This window comes from Acipenser ruthenus, chromosome 14, assembly GCF_902713425.1.
Source record: "Acipenser ruthenus chromosome 14, fAciRut3.2 maternal haplotype, whole genome shotgun sequence".
Taxonomy (NCBI): domain Eukaryota; kingdom Metazoa; phylum Chordata; class Actinopteri; order Acipenseriformes; family Acipenseridae; genus Acipenser; species Acipenser ruthenus.
Window position 1 is genome coordinate 14187142 of NC_081202.1, and position 16456 is coordinate 14203597.

At 38.5% G+C, this 16456-nt stretch overlaps 1 protein-coding gene across 7 annotated transcripts in view; it reads left to right on the forward strand.

The window, feature by feature from the left end:
• The window catches only part of LOC117419752 (SH3 and multiple ankyrin repeat domains protein 3-like), a 276153-nt gene that overhangs the window by 9606 nt on the left and 250091 nt on the right, over positions 1–16456 (forward strand). For 6 of the 7 annotated variants that reach the window (XR_009307250.1, XM_058985907.1, XM_058985911.1 and 3 more), the window contains exons 2-3: positions 2267–2353; positions 9329–9371. The gene's annotated coding sequence lies outside the window, so the exon portion shown is untranslated. The remainder of the gene's footprint in view (positions 1–2266; positions 2354–9328; positions 9372–16456) is intronic. The other variant, XM_058985908.1, reaches the window with a different exon arrangement.

A 16456-nucleotide genomic window follows, 5' to 3' on the forward strand; every position in this document is an offset into this window, starting at 1 on the left:
GCTCTGTCAAGTTCCTTGGGGAGCATTGACGGACAGCAATCTTCAAGTAATGCCACAAATTTTCAATTGGATTTAGGTCAGGGCTCTGACTGGGCCATTTACCTTTTTGTTGCTTAGCCACTCCAGTGTAGATTTGGCTGTGTGCTTTGGGTCGTTGTCATGCTGAAAGGTGAACTTCCATCCCAGTTTCAGCTTTCTTGCAAAGGGCAGCAGGTTTTCCTAAAGGACCACTGTACTTTGCTCCATTCATTTTCCCTTCTATCCTGACAAGTGCCCCAGTCCCTGCTGATGAGAAACATCCCCATAACATGATTTTGCCACCACAACGCTTCACAGTAGGGATAGTGTTCTTTGGGTGATGCGCTGTGTTGGGTTTGTGCCAAACATAATGCTTTGAATTTAGGCCAAAAGGTTCATTTTTATTTTCGTCAGACCACAAATCTTTTTGCCACATGGCTGGTGGTCTTTCTTGAGTAAAATACAGGCCAGATTTGTGGAGTGCTTGGGATATTGTTGTCACATGCACACTTTGACCAGTCTTGGCCATAAAAGTCTGTAGCTCTTGCAAAGTTGCCACCTCTTGGTAGCCTCTTTGATCAGTCTCCTTCTTGCTCGGTCATCCAGTTTGGAGGGACGGTCTGATCTAGGCAGGGTCATGATGGTGCCATACACCTTCCACTTCTTAATAATTGTCTTAACCGTGCTCCAAGGGATATTCAAGGCCTTTGATATTTTTTTATACCCATCCCCTGATCTGTGCCTTTCAACAGCTGTCCCGGAGTTCTTTTGAAAGCTCCTTGGTGCTCATGGTTGACTCTTTGCTTTGAAATGCACTACCCAGCAGAGGAACCTACAGGAACTGCTGAATTTATCCTGAAATCATGTGAATCACTACAATTTAACACTGGTGGAGGCCACTTAACTTGGTGTGTGATTTTGAAGGCGATTGGTTACACCTGAGCTAATTTAGGATTGCTATTACAAGGGGGGTGGACACTTATCCAACCAAGCTATTTCAGTTTTTGTTTTTTATTAATTTTCTACAAATTTCTAGAATATTTTTTTCACTTGGAAGTTGTGGGGTAGGATGTGTAGATCAATGAAAAATATTTTTTTTTAATGCATTTTAATTCCAGGCTATAAGGCAACAAAATGTGAACATTTTGAAAGGGGATGTAGACTTTCTATAGGCACTGTATATTATTTTGTATATATTGTATATATGTGTTTGTTTTGCATTTTTGTAATTTATATACTTTATATATTTTGTTTAATTTTCTGGAAGTCGCTTTTGATAAAAATGTTTAAATAATAAACACGTTTGCCAGCAGTGTAATTTTGCAGGTCCATTGTGACACGCTTCTTTCAGTCTTAAATAAACATTGTTCTTATCTCAGAGAGCGGGGAGGTGTCCCCTCTCCAATAAGCTATAGGTTCCTGAGAGATGCAATGGCCCCAGGTCTGTTTTTTGTAATTAAGGGAAACGTATCCTGGCTTCAGCAAGGTGTTTCCTGCATGCTTCTGATAGCACAGACTTCCTTGCATTTTCTGCAGTCCCATTGTTTAAATAATGCAATACAGAAATGTATTAACTGTTTGCTAAATTACCCATAAAGATTGAAGACTGGTATATAAATAGATAGGGAAATGTAAAAAAAAATAAAATGTAAATGACTTTTGAAGCTACTTGCTATTTAATGATTTAAAGAGTGGTGGTATTTAGATCCGCTACTGTTAAGATCAATTAAATAGACCCAGTAGTTCCCTAGATATTGTGCACGTTAAAGCTTAAGACACGTTTTTTAGCCAATCCGATTTAGATGTGCATTTATATTTAACACTCTCTAAAATAATTGAAGTGATTGATCAATTTCAGTTGTCATTAAATGTAATGCACTTCCTATCACAGCAGAACAGATCCAATGGCAATCCTATTGACTACTTTTCTACATGCCCAGTTTGGACCTGCTCCCACAGTCCTCCACTGTCAGAGGCAGCGCCATGCTTTGCAGATTGCGTGGAGGCTTGCTGTGTTGTTGGGGATTGGTTTTTAAACCACTTGGCAAAGACTTGATGGCGTGGGAGTTTCCCTGGCAGCTCCATAGGTGCTAGGTTCCCTTTTTTTTAAAAAATAAATTCCATTCTTCCCTCGTGGTTCTACAGTATGGTTTCCATGGCAACTCCTCAAACTAACATTCTCCCCCTCAGGTTGCAGTGAGTGCCTGTGTTAGTCACTTAAATGTATCATTCTTTTTGTATTCTACAGAAATGCACACAGATAGCAACATTTCCATGGTTACAGCAAGGCCCTGCAATCCTTTTTATTTTGTATTAAATGCAATGTTTGCATAAGGTAAGTGAAACTGGCAGTTTTTTTTTCTTTAAAAAAAAAATCGGCGAGACTAGAGTATATTATGTAAGGTGCTCGGAGCATAAGTAGTACAGATTTATTGTTTAATTGCTTGTTAAATCGAGATGTACGTATATGGGTAGTTTATGATTGTATTGCATTTTTCCTTGTAGCACTGAATAGTGTTACCTGCCTATAATGGGAATTTAGTGTCCCTATAGTGAAGCAAAGCATATACAGTATGTACGCGTCTCCTTCAACAACACATAGCACCCTCTGGTGCATCAGATTCTAATTCTCCCTTTCAGTATGTCTGGCCTCGGAGCTGAAACCGACTCATTTGTAGGGTCAGTCTTTACTAATAAGGTAGAGGCTACCATTTCATGCGGATTGCTGCTCTCTACTCATCACTGGTGTTTGCTTGCCATGTTTTGAGGCTTCTGAATGGTATCTGTAAGTCTCAGTAGTACAGAACAAAGGGTGTCAAGGTTAAATGTGTACACACTTCACTTCAGTTTAGTTCAGCAGTTTAGAGTTATGTAAGACTGTTGGATGATTCAGGCAGTGATTTGCATCATTATAGCTTGCTATTTTGATAACACCGCATGTCTTTAATAAGGAGGAAGGGTACAGGGCAGATACAATTTGGGTGCAGGGAAGGAATCTGTTGTTCCATATCTGTTTTATGCTTTTGATACTGTCAAATTACACTGCCTGGACACTTTTTTAGGACCTGAACCTAATAATGGGTTGGGCTACTGTGTGCCTTGACATGTTGTGTCATAGACTACACAAGGTGCTTGAAGGTATTGTTAGGGATGTTAATCCATTCAGTCTTTACTATTTCAAGCAACTGGTGCAGAGATCTACAAATATGTACATTAAATTCTCAAATATGTTAAATAGGATTGAGATCCTGGGAATGTGCTGGCAACGGAAAATGCTTGCTGTCTCTGTCATGCTCCTCAAACCATTTGCCCATACATCTGGCATGGAGGATGGGTGCATTATCGTCCTGACAGTAGCCATCGACATCATGGTTAAGTAAACTTGTCATTTGTTCAGCCTTCCTGAGTAATCAAGGGACTCGGCATATATGGGCAGCAGTGTGGAGTAGTGGTTAGGGCTCTGGACTCTTGACCGGAGGGTTGTGGGTTCAATCCCCAGTGGGGGACACTGCTGTTGTACCCTTGAGCAAGGTACTTTACCTAGATTGCTCCCGTAAAAACCCAACTGTATAAATGGGTAATTGTATGTAAAATAATGTGATATCTGTATAATGTGAAATAATGTAAAAAATGTGATATCTTGTAACAATTGTAAGTCGCCCTGGATAAGGGCGTCTGCTAAGAAATAAATAATAATAATAATATACCAGGAAAACATGCTTCATACCAGGGATATTTCAAATCCAAGTGGGCAGACAAGTCAGTATAAAATTACCAGACAGTGTATGTTTCATCTAAAAATAAACTTTTTTAAAACAATATAGAGCATGGATGGAAATTTTTCATGTGTACCAGTCACAGCAACACAAAAGCACAGTATGTTGATAAACTGTAATGAACAACAGCTTTTATATAATAAACAACAAATAAGTCACTTGTAATTTTGTTTAATTTGTTCTCTGCAGTCAATTATAGTGACACAGTTATTTACACATTTTGTAACAGTGTTATTTTAGCTCTATACAATGTCAGCTGAGCGCATTTCCTCTCCTGGTATTAACAGCATTTACTCAAGTTGTATTAGCTGAATTATTTACATTTACACCATTTGAGTTACATTACAATCAGACTATCAGCATTTGTTTTGTGATATTTGTTTTAATAAGTGCTATATCTTTAATATAAATACAAAATAATAACAATGTTATACATACCCCAGTATGTTTTTTTTACATCCTTGGCTACTGCAATTTTTCAAATGGAAATTCTTCCTTTCCAAGAGTGTATGTTAAATTTATCAAATGAGACACACGTTGCCTGTCTTTTGATTTCTCCACAGTGTCATGCATAGCCTAATGGTGTTGTCTTCAAAATATCTTAGACAGTGTTTGGTTGCTTTCTAACTCCAGTGCCCAAATACCGTATGTGCTTCCAATTTAGAGTGTTTTCCAACACCATCCTTCAGAGCTGTCCTTCTATCCTCCTTATAAACGACTCATTAACATTTCTCAAAGCACTCAGCTTGTCGTTGTATTTTGTGCGAACTTTGCAATATATGGTATCCACGTATGTCGCATCAGTGGTGCTATAATAATAGTTGCTATAATAAATGCTTGTCTCACCAGACATTATGCAAATGATTACAGGGCAGTTTGTCATTCAGCAATTTGGATTAATCGATATTTGCTGTACACTAATGTTTCTTTACTGTATCTCTGACAGAAATACTGTTTTATAACAACATGTTACTGTATTTAACTCTTTTTATCTGCTAGTGGACTTAAACAGCAGGTACTGCTTCATTTCTTGATTATTAAAGGCCATTGTTAGACACTAGAATTTCTAGGTTACATATTCTTATGTACTTTTTATAAATGTGAAACTAATAGTATTTGTAATCTGCTAAATGTACCTTGAAAATTAGCTAAATGTTACTTGTCTAGGTTATTAGTTACAACAGGATTGTGTATGTAAACTACAGCAAGATTTCATTTTTGCTACTTGCTGTAGTATGTAGCTTCATGTTATGTTTAATAAATAATGTTTGGAGAGCACATGTGACAGACTGGTGCTTTTTTTTTTTTAAGGATTTTGTTTTATTTATGATAAAGTAGTATAAAGAATTAAATATTGATTTGTTGTTTAATGGTATGTGACTTTTTCTGGGTCACATCTAGCAGGCTGTTGGTCTGTCATTAAAATCTAACACTTAATTAGCCGGGTTATGTAAGCCATTTGCTAAAGTGATGATTGGTCTGACAGCTGTAACCACAAAGCTTTACAGTGAAATGAATGTTGCTGTTAGGTGCTTGGGGTTATTGAGAATATAGAACGTACTACCCTGACATCAGCTCTTTCAAGCATTTATATTTTTCATCACTGGATTCATTGTATGCAGGTTCCCAGTCAGGATAAAGCCATGGGGAACCCATCCTCTAGGTGTTCTGCTTGCTTGTTGGGGCAGGGGGTAAATAAACAATATTCAGCTTGTATAATTAAATGCTTCAGATTTATGATAAACACGGAATTAAAATTTTAAGAAGCTTCATGAAGCAGCCTCCATAAATTACCTGAATGTTTTTGCTGTTATGCACGTTTCTGAGAGGGAAAGGGTTTATTATTTTAATTATGCTTTCAATAATTGCTTCCAATTAGGTGACAAAAAGTGAGAATGTATCAAACCGTCGAAAATTGAGCCTTTTTAACATTATTACCGGCTATCAACGTCATATTTCATTAAAAACCCTCTTTATCATTTGATTGCTACAATTCATAATTTATGTACTCTATAAAGCTTCCTGAAAGGCAAACAAAGTAATAAACAATTATATGAGCTTCTGTATAACACATACCACTACTTTAATTGTTGTTTGTTATATGCTGTAAATAGGAAAACAATCAAGCTTTTAAAATTGACTTTCCTACAAAACCATTCATCATCTTGTCAGGTGAGTAACACATTGTTCACATCTGTCTTTATTATGGCAATGGTGGAAATTCTAAGAAGGCTACATACGCATGGAGAAAGTAGAGCTCATTAACACGCGGAAATCAATATAAAAATATTGTATGTTATGTATTCCCATAATTATATAATCTTAATCTATATACTCTTGTACAGTCAACTCTCCCATAGTGCACAGTTGCAAAAATAGTCAGTGGTTATGGGTAAGTCCTCAACTTTGGATAAGACCTTAGTTTTAATCAGGTGTCCACATCTAAATCAAGCATGACAATGTTTGAAGTAATGGGGTTAAAAGTTACCCATTGGATTAGAGGAAGTATAAGGCCATTTCAGTAGATGCTGTAGTTTGCTGTGATATATTTTTCTGATTTGAAGAATCTGGTTGGCACAAGTTAGTCCTTGCCGAGGGAAGGTCTTTAAAAATCTTAACAACTTTTAGGGGGGATTAATTTTATTTTGTTTACATCTATGCATATAAATATTAGTAATAATATTACATAAAGAAATAACATGTCCACATGTGATAGAACATGCACCAGCAAGGAAGATAAATATGTTTTAAAGTTAATTTAAGGAAGTAAAAGGTCAGTGAAGAAAAAAAAAAAAAAAAAAAAGCTGAGGCCTGTCTGTGGACTGGAACAAAAAACAATGTGAAAGTTTCCCTTGTGTGGTTTTACAGCAATACTCAGCTCAGAGATATTACAGTCTAAATAGATTGTATGTAGAGAAAAACAAAGTTGACTATGTGTAAAACAATCATATTTTCCAATGATGTAGGCTTAATGTCATTGATTTTTGTCCACTATACAGTATCAGTGTTGGTGAGTTTAATGTTCTTTCTTTAAATGGTGTATTACAACAGGTAGATGTAGGTTTTTTTTTCAGCTCAGTGCCCAGTGGATAATAAAAAAGACTTCTTTATGTTTGCACAGGATTCCACAGCCCCCTTATGTTGTGTTTTGAAGGAAGTTTGTTGCCCGCTGGTGGGAGGTAAAAACTGCTAGCAAATCACGAGCAACTGACATTCCCTTTAAGATAGCCCTCATTAGAGTATAACAAGAAAATGCAGCCTATGAACAGATGTGTAGCTATGGCTCATTTCCATAGGGATAGGCTATCAGGAGGAGGGCACTTAACTGTACTGTTTAACTGCCATTCATTTAATACATCACTCCGAGAATGAAAGACAGTTCAAAAAATCCAAACCATAAAGTACCTTGTTTGCTTGCATTTTTTGTGTGACCGAGGTGTATGCATTGTGACGTGTCTGACAGGGAGTGACGGTAGTTAGTATTAGGATAAGCATCCTTGACGACTATGAATTGTGGCCAGGATCCAGGAAAAGTGTCTGTATTAACTGAAAGATGTTTCCCTAAAGTTTCTTTAACCTACAAGAGAGTCTTTTGCAAAATCCAGAGTTTCCCCAAACACATCTGTATCTGCAGATGCACTTGAACTTATTCATCAAGGTGCAGAAACTGATGTTATCAAGACATGGATCTATTGTCTGGTTTGACAAACAACCTGCATTCATTTCTGTAACGATTACAGTTCCTTTTCAGGTAACTGGAGGCAGTTTTAAATTTGCATTTTAAAGAGACTGTAAATATATCAAGCAAAAAAAAATCAATAATGTTAAATGTGTTCTGTAACCATTCTTATATCCTTCTTTGCAAACAAGTGATGAGCCTTTTATGGCAGCCAAGGCAGGATTTCATGCATTAAAGGATGTGTGCTAAGTTTACTTGAGTAGTATGCAGTTTGTGATTTTGGTTTATTATACGTTTTGGTCTGTGGAATTTTGGTCTGTATCTAAAAAAGCATGTGCTGTAGATCAAGAGACAATCTGGTCCTATAGCACAAGGTACCGTTATTGTCAATGCTTCGTTTCACATCCTTTTCAGATGTTAAGCTATGCTTGGTTATGCAATGTGGAAGAGATGGTTTTATAAATGGAAGACACTGCTTGTTATGTACCAGTGGCCAACAGTACCCTTAACCAGTAGAAATGGCTTACCGTCTTTGGGAATTGATTACCTACACTTCAAGTCCCATTTCAAGCACAGAATTAAACACAAGCAGAAGTATTCTGCAAGTCCTGTAAACCTTTGACTGGATATTCCCTCAAGGCTGGAGTTATCTCACAGGTTTTCCAATTTAGATGTTCATTGCTGTTTTGCTATGCATTATGATTGGTACAGTTACTGTTTAACTTATGTGTAGCCTCAGAAATCTGTTGTTGTATGTTGCTGTTAATTTCAACAATAATCATATGTTTGTCTGAAAATACAGAAGGTATAGTTTAACGTTTTTTGTTTAACATATTTAATTATATTCAGTATACAAGCATTGACAAAATTGTAATTTCACACATTTGACCTTAAAATGCTAGCAATACATATATTAATGGTGATATATAAACATTCTGCATGTATAGAAACAGCCAAGTTACAGTAGCATAAAGGGTTAAAGGCTGGGGTGACGCATTGATCCATCGATGGTCAAGCATGTGCATTGCTTTTTTTAAATTGACTCCCAATATATAGGAACTATGACCTATGCTGATTTTTTTTTTTTTTTTTTACAATATGTAATTTTATAATAAGACCACAGCTAATGCAATGACATACATAATTATTGCATTGAAATCATTCAGTATCATTTTCCCCTTCTAAACCATATTAGGAATCTTTTTTTTTATTACTGCAAGGTGTCAATTCTTATGGGCAATTCAGTATAGCGGACATGGAATTTAACCAGTGAATGCTTAGTACAAGGAGATATTTATTAGTACGCTCCTTGAGTAAGAGGTTAACAAGCTTTTTTGATGGCTTTCCGATCTTCAGAGTGCACATAGTAGATTCTGATTTTGGTTTTACATTAAAATTTATTATCTATGCACATGTTTCATACATTAGCTAGCACTAATTTGCTACGCAACAAAGGGTTGTTGGATTGGCCTATTAACTATTATTATTATTATTATTATTATTATTATTATTATTATTATTTATTTCTTAGCAGACACCCTTACCCAGGATGACTTACAGTTGTATTCAAAAAATACATATCAATAATTACAGTCCTAATAGAGTCTTGCACTAGATGTGAGCGGTGATCGGGAGCCAGTGGAGTGAGCGGAGCAGTGGAGTTACGTGGGAGAAGCGAGGCAGAGAGAACACCAGGCGAGCAGCTAGTCTGAATGTTTGCACTTCGCTAAATGCCTTAGATAATGTGTGAATTGGCTCGTAAATACTAAATAGTACAAATTATCTAAGCATATTGTATTAAAAAGCTTTGAACATAACTTAGGGTTTATTCTTGTATGGGTTTGTTTTTTTTCAGGTTGAAGAGGAAACAGGAAGTTAAACTGTAAAACATTGGTAAGGTAAGCATAACTATGTTAGCTTCTCATCTTCATTCAGTCTCATATGGCTTAATATCTGAACCTTGTTTAATACCCTGAACTAAATAGCTACCTTGACTACTAATTTCTGTTTCTGTAAAAGGTTTAATCTCATTGATTAATTTGTTGTTCTTGGAGAAGCAAATCTTATTCAGGTAATTATGTTTCTTACCGGCTAACTTACCATGTATCTTTCTAGAGCACAACCTGCTGCTCTCTGCTTTCTCTCCCACTGTTAGGGCTAGGCAAGCGCCTTTACTGAACTATCCCTCTCCAGACAAACGTGTATTTGTGCATTTTATAGGATGTGACCAGGGGTTCATGATAATCAATACATCATTTAACATTCCACACGTTTCCAATTAAGTAATTAACAGTTAAACAATTAAACTGTGTGGCTGTGCAACGCTGGCCATCTTGCCGCCAGGCTGTTCCGCCACACCTGAGCCAAGATGGCTGCCACCCACCAAACACATTTTTCTAACGGTGCAGGGTCTCTGCCCTGCCACAAAAGGTTAAGGTTGTTTCAGCCAATTAGAGCACAGATATTCATGTATTTATTGTGCAGCAACAGCACAAATCCAGCTCAACAGTAAATAGTACATACCCTCAACCATGCTGTTATAAAGCTAAAGGTGTAATTATAGCCACGGAGCTATACCTACAGCCCTTGGTGAAACTTGCATCATAACTGAGTTAGATGTAACTGATGCTCTGTGCTCTAGTTCATTTTAAACACTCATTTTTTTTTTTTTTATGCTGGACGCATGTAGATTTCCCTTGGTACCATGCCCTGCTACATAATTATTACATGCAGTTTTTTGTTTAAAGGATTTTAAAATGTCTTCACTTTTGAATTTAGATTGCAATCTCCTACATTACTTTCTACTCTAAAGGGTATCCCTCAATATTACTTGTTTTGCTTGTGATCAGTGGGTACCAGCAGGCACTACCCAACACTTTTCAGTATTGTTGCCAGCTCCCCAATCATCAAAAGCAGGATAGACTGTATATAGTACCATAGGTTGTGTTCTTCAGGATAGCCTCATGTCAGAAAAATATTATTATTATTATTTGTTTATTTAGCAGACGCCTTTATCCAAGGCGACTTACAGAGACTAGGGTGTGTGAACAATGCATCAGCTGCAGAGTCACTTACAATTACGTCTCACCCGAAAGATGGAGCACAAGGAGGTTAAGTGACTTGCTCAGGGTCACACAATAAGTCAGTGGCTGAGGTGGGATTTGAACCGGGGACCTCCGGGTTACAAGGCTGTGTCTTTAACCACTGGACCACACTGCCTCCTAAAATATGGGTTCAACATCTATTTTGGACACTCCACAGTATATGCACTTTGTTTTGAAAATAATATCTGTTGCAATATTTATTTTTTTGATGTAACACTGTGCAGGCTATTTTTCACTATCAAATAATAATGCTATACAAAAGCTTCCTGCAGTAACTTCTGCATAACTTTCTGATATGTAACAGGAGCTATTCTTTTGTTTATCAACCTAAACTTACATTGTATGTTGCCTGTTGTGAATTGGTGTTCTTCTGCTGCTTCACCTCTAGCTTATGTGCCTGCAATAATTAAAGCCAGTGGACCCGATTCCAGCCTAGCTTTACTTAGATGCTGGAGATTTCACTTTGAATAATAAATATTTCAGGAGAGCCTCATCCCTGGATTTTGATGTTAGCCTTAGGCCGAAATTCAGGGGGTGGTAGCTGGGCAGCTTGATTAATTAACGGTCTATCATCATTAACCTTCTATTTAAACCCCAATCTCACACTCTTTCTCTGTCTAGTATTTTGCTTTCTTGTGTACGCTGCGAGTCGTTCTCTGCGCAAAAATTTAAAACTCTTAATTTTCAGCATGACCCAACTCCATTTCAGATCAGGAAACCTCACTGCCGGATTCTCCTCAACAATGTCTCATTCATTTCTCCGATGGAAACTCAGTACCGTCTACTTCTAATGCAGACTTCTCCCAGCAACCAGACCTACTGCCCCGGCATTACGGAGCTCAGAACGCCCCTGCCAGCATGCTCTGCCTTCGGAGCAGCTGTTTTATTAGGATTGGCCACTCGCTTAACTTTTAAAAACCCTGCACGACAACAATATCAACATGCCGGCTGGAAGCGATAGTATGGCGTTGTTCAATATTTATTGTACCTTTTATATCTGCTACATCATGCTGCCAGCTTCTCAAGTGCACTTCCACAAACTCGCTCAACCAGAGCTTCAGGACAGGCGGCACAGCACAGCACAGTAACCAGGAGACGCAGCTGAAACAAATCCCACCCTTCAGCTTCATAAACAACATTTTCGAGGACATGAAGTCCCTCATTCACCCCTTCGTTGTCTCAATTGCTTCAATTAATACACACCTCAACGATATGAACAAACAGGTCGCTTCCAACACTGCAGCAATCTCAATCTTCAATTATGCAATTCACATCATCCCTAAGGGTAAAACCTTCATTTCATGTCTCCTCGCTCCTTTTCTACGGCATCAAGCCAGGAAGCTCAGAAAAGCATATCCACTCAATCTAGGAAGGACATAAAAAGGTGTGCATTATTAATTCAAAACTGGAACAGGATTTCACTATTCTACAAAGACTACATCTCAGCCCCCCGTGACTTGTCCCTTTTAACAGATGCCTTAGTTCTAGGATTCAGGGGTTCCATGAATCACCAGATTCCGCAAGCTCATCACAGCAGCAGCTCCAGTCCCATTGCAGGTGTTCCATCCTCAAGGTTGTCTTGCACCACAGGCTGTAACTGCTATCTGTCTTCTGTGCTCAAAACTGAATTCTTCCTATCCGTTCAATGAAGACTGGATCTTTGCTATCATCGCACACGCAAGAGACTCTCGCCATCTGGCTCTAGGCAAAATTAAATCATACATTAGTGGGATCCAGTATCACTATCATTTCATTGGCAGTTTTTCCCCTATCTTGCTGTCTATCCCAACAGTCTGTCTCACACTGAATTTTACTTCAGAAGTACTGCATAGCCCGAGTACAATTTCAGTAATTGCATCCGGTTCTCATTCAGCCGCTACCATTAGGCACCACACTCTCTCCAAACATTCAAAAGCAAATAATAGAAGATATCCGTTTCCACCAACTGGAAACATAGTTTAAACAATAACATTCAGGCCTTTTACCAAATAAATAATCGATGGTAAAGATATCACGCAACATTAAGTTCCACACCGCAGTCAAGAGCCGGATCAATATTTATTCTATCGACCTCTGTTAGATACAGGGGTACTATGTTCTATGAGTACTATAAAACATTCTTGGGGCAGCCCTGTGGAGTAGTGGTTAGGGCTCTGGACTCTTGACTGGGGGGTCGTGGGTTCAATCCCAGGTTGGGGGCACTGCTGCTGTAACCTTGAGCAAGGTACTTTACCTAGATTGCTCCAGTAAAAACCCAACTGTATAAATAGGTAATTGTATGTAAAAAAAAAAATAATGTGAAATAATGTATAATGTGATATCTTGTAACAATTGTAAGTCACCCTGGATAAGGGCGTCTGCTAAGAAATAAATAATAATAATAATTCTCTGCTAAAGCCGGCGCCATCTCAGCAGCAGATAACCATTTTGTCGATCGGTCTTCTCCTGATTCAGTCGTCTTTAACTGCTTTTACAGTGGTTCGCAAGCCAAAGCCTGCAGACTCTGCGCATTCACAGCCCATTCTATCTTCCTCTGTCAAAATACAATCATGATACACCATCAGAGCATTTAAGATAAACATTCCAAATACGAGGGCTATTAAATCACCATAATCAAATATTATACCCTGCATCACTTTCTAAAGTCAACGGTTTTATTCAAATCATAACCTCTAGATGGCAGTATAACACCACAAGTTCTATACATTTTAGTGGGTCCTCTTTCACTGCAAAAGTCATGTATTTTCAAATCAGGATTAATTTTACTTCAGAAGTTAATATTTCATTTGATGGGAGACACATGTCGGATATGGAAACCATGTCCTACTATTATCAACGTTTCAGTCATGGCAAACTCCTACCCTACAATGGACAATACACTCATAGACTGCTCCTGATCAAATCAATAGGTTTCACAGCAGCCTCAGAGCAATGCATTCTTCATCCTCAGGTTATGCAGCGGCCTCAGATCTTTGCATTCTTCATCTCTGCCCAAAGCCAGTCCCATCTTTGGCTCCATCTAAACCGATGGCAGTCCACCATTCACTAGTTCAGATAACTGCTTCAGCAGATCTCTGCTTTCTACAGCTTGACCACTGCATGCTACTGACAGCACTTCATTGTTTACTTCCTCAGAGCTCTGCTCTGCTCAGCAGATCTCACCCTCTACTCTTAATCGCTCCTCACTACAGCAGATCTCTGTTCCCTCTTCAGATCTGCTCACTGTTGCAGCAGACAAAAGTTGCTTTTTATCGTTTAAATCTACACCTGTCCTCCTCCAGAGCTTCCAACGCTCCAGCTTGCCTCCAATACTCAGATCGTGGCAGCCATTTCCTCTTGACTTCCACAGCAATCTAGTCGTATGTCCGCTCATCCTTTCAAATACTACAAACGTTAATACATGATGAGAGACGTGGTACGAGACTGGAAATCTGTCTTGATTATGAGTTAAAGAGTTCCACTATTAGAAGAATGACTGGAGTTATGAAACCCAAATCTTTGAATGCGAGTTCACCTTTTCCATTCCAAGCAGACATGATAGTAGCAAACCACTGATTGATCCCATATTAACTAACACATAGGATGGTCTCACCACTCTCGTCTCCAGAACCGGCTTTCTCCCCAATCATTTCGGCTCGAGCAGCTACTTCCGCAGCCAGAGCCAACATCGATCTCCATCCAGTCAAGGAGCATGTGGCGCTGGTCCTCTGCAGCAGTCGATTCATACATCCGTTCATCCCTTACCAACATAGCAATAGTCATCAAAGACTAGCTAGCATGCTCGGAGTGAGGGCTACCTGACCGCCGGGGCCACCAGAGGTTTTCCCCTTCTAGGAAGGGTTTTTTTCCTCTTCACTGAGCGGCAGGTAATCACATAACCATACTATACTAACACTATTTTAACCTTTCCAGTTTGTCTTGTATGTCCCATCTTTTCCAGCAGTTTCTTTTATGTTATGCACTGGTGCGACTCTATTGTTTGTCTCACAGTGAGGGTCTCTGCGGGGAGCCGGGGGGTCCATCCTTGGTGGGGGGGGGGATTGCGGATCCACTCCCCCGATCTCAGGTCAGCCACACTGTCTCGTCCTCGCACTAGGGGGGTTCTCACCAAGTGAGTCAGAGGGGACCTCCGGCCACACTATCCTTTTGTAGCTTATGCGCCATCCTTCCTTCACTTGGTACGTGGCCGGCTTTACGCTCTCAGTGTCCCAGACTAACCCATCTCTCTCTGTTGCAGGTTCCCTGCGGGACACCTTCCCGCTCCCGGCTTCTGAGGCCTGTGCCTCACCTCTCACAAGGGCAGCACCAGACCAGTCAGGGAACCCATTACTATCTCTCCTTTCAGTCTTAAGCTGTTGGACTATTCCTATTGCCCCGAGAGGCGTCTCTGCCAAGCAGAGCCCTTTTATATGTTTTCAGATCCTCAGGAACATGACCTTAGACCAAGCTCTGTCCTCGGCAATAGGAGAGCTCATCGGTCGGGATCTCTTTTCTATCCTAATTTCAAGCCCGGGCCTCTCTAAGTCTGCACCTAATTCCGAGCTTCGGCCTTGCCACTCTATCCAGCGTCCTCCGGTCAATACTGTCGTACTAACAGCTCGTTTCTGCTTCCTCTGCTCTATCCTTACAGCCCAGCGGACACCCCGTGAATTACTTGTTTTTGAAACATTAATATGTTGATAAAGACTGTTTAATATTTGTTCAGGAATTTTTTTTGGACATGATGGTTATCTATCTTGTTATATGCACATGAAAAGGAAAATAATAAACTGAAGTAATGATGCAACAGTTATTATTTTCACAAACTGGAACCGAACTGAAACTTTTTGTAGATGAAAAATGTTGGCACTCTCAGCACTAAGCTGGCAGCATTTTCAGGAGCTCACTTTTCTGCATGCAGATGGTTCAAATTAACATCGCTTAATAATTTTACTGGTAACATAAATAAAAAATGATGACAAGATGCACCTGGTTGATACTTACAGCCCTCATTAGGGATAACCGTGGCTTCATACTTAGCCTGGATGTTCAGATATCTAGGGCTGTATTTGTTGTTGTTTTGTTTAGGTTGCTTGATTAGTACTAGCAGGTCTACACAAACAATCAGCCTGCGTACCCTAACTTAAACCTTCGTTAACAAAAATAAGAATACAAAACTGCAATCTAAGTGTTGAGCTGAAAGAAAATAAAATGTTAATTGTGAAACTGGATGAGTAGTAAACTGGGCAAAGCTGCAAAACAAGCGAAAGTTATGCGTTATAGTAATTTGAGGAAGACTGTGCTTACTAAGCACCTGGATTCAAAGGGGTGTTGTAGCCTACTGCTTGGAGTGCTTCTGTGAGCAGGTTGGTTTATTTTTATTAAGGTAAAGTCATTTAAACTTTGTCACAGTTAATAAAAATAAAAAATACAACTTTTTTTTTACATTTACAACCACATTTTGTATCTTTTTTTAAATTGCTGTTTTCAACAAATTCTGTATTAGACTTTTTTTAAGTTAATGGTTTAATTGTTTGTTTGTGTGTGTGTGTGTGTGTGATACGCTTTGGGATCTCTACACAAATGTATTTTATTATGATTCTCTTTGTTTTGTCTTGTACAGTGCTTTGAGATACTTTTTGTGTGAAACGCACTATATATATATATATATATATGTATATATATATATATATATATATATATATATATATATATATATATGTATATATATGTATATATATATATTTATTTATTTTTAAACAAATTCCACTAGAAAGAAGTCATATTAATTTCATATCTACATTGCTTTGGGATATTTGAGAAATTCAACTGGCAATGATGGACAGTTCTTGCCAGAGAATATGTCATTTTGTTAAGCTTGGTTTAAGTAGCATCTGTTT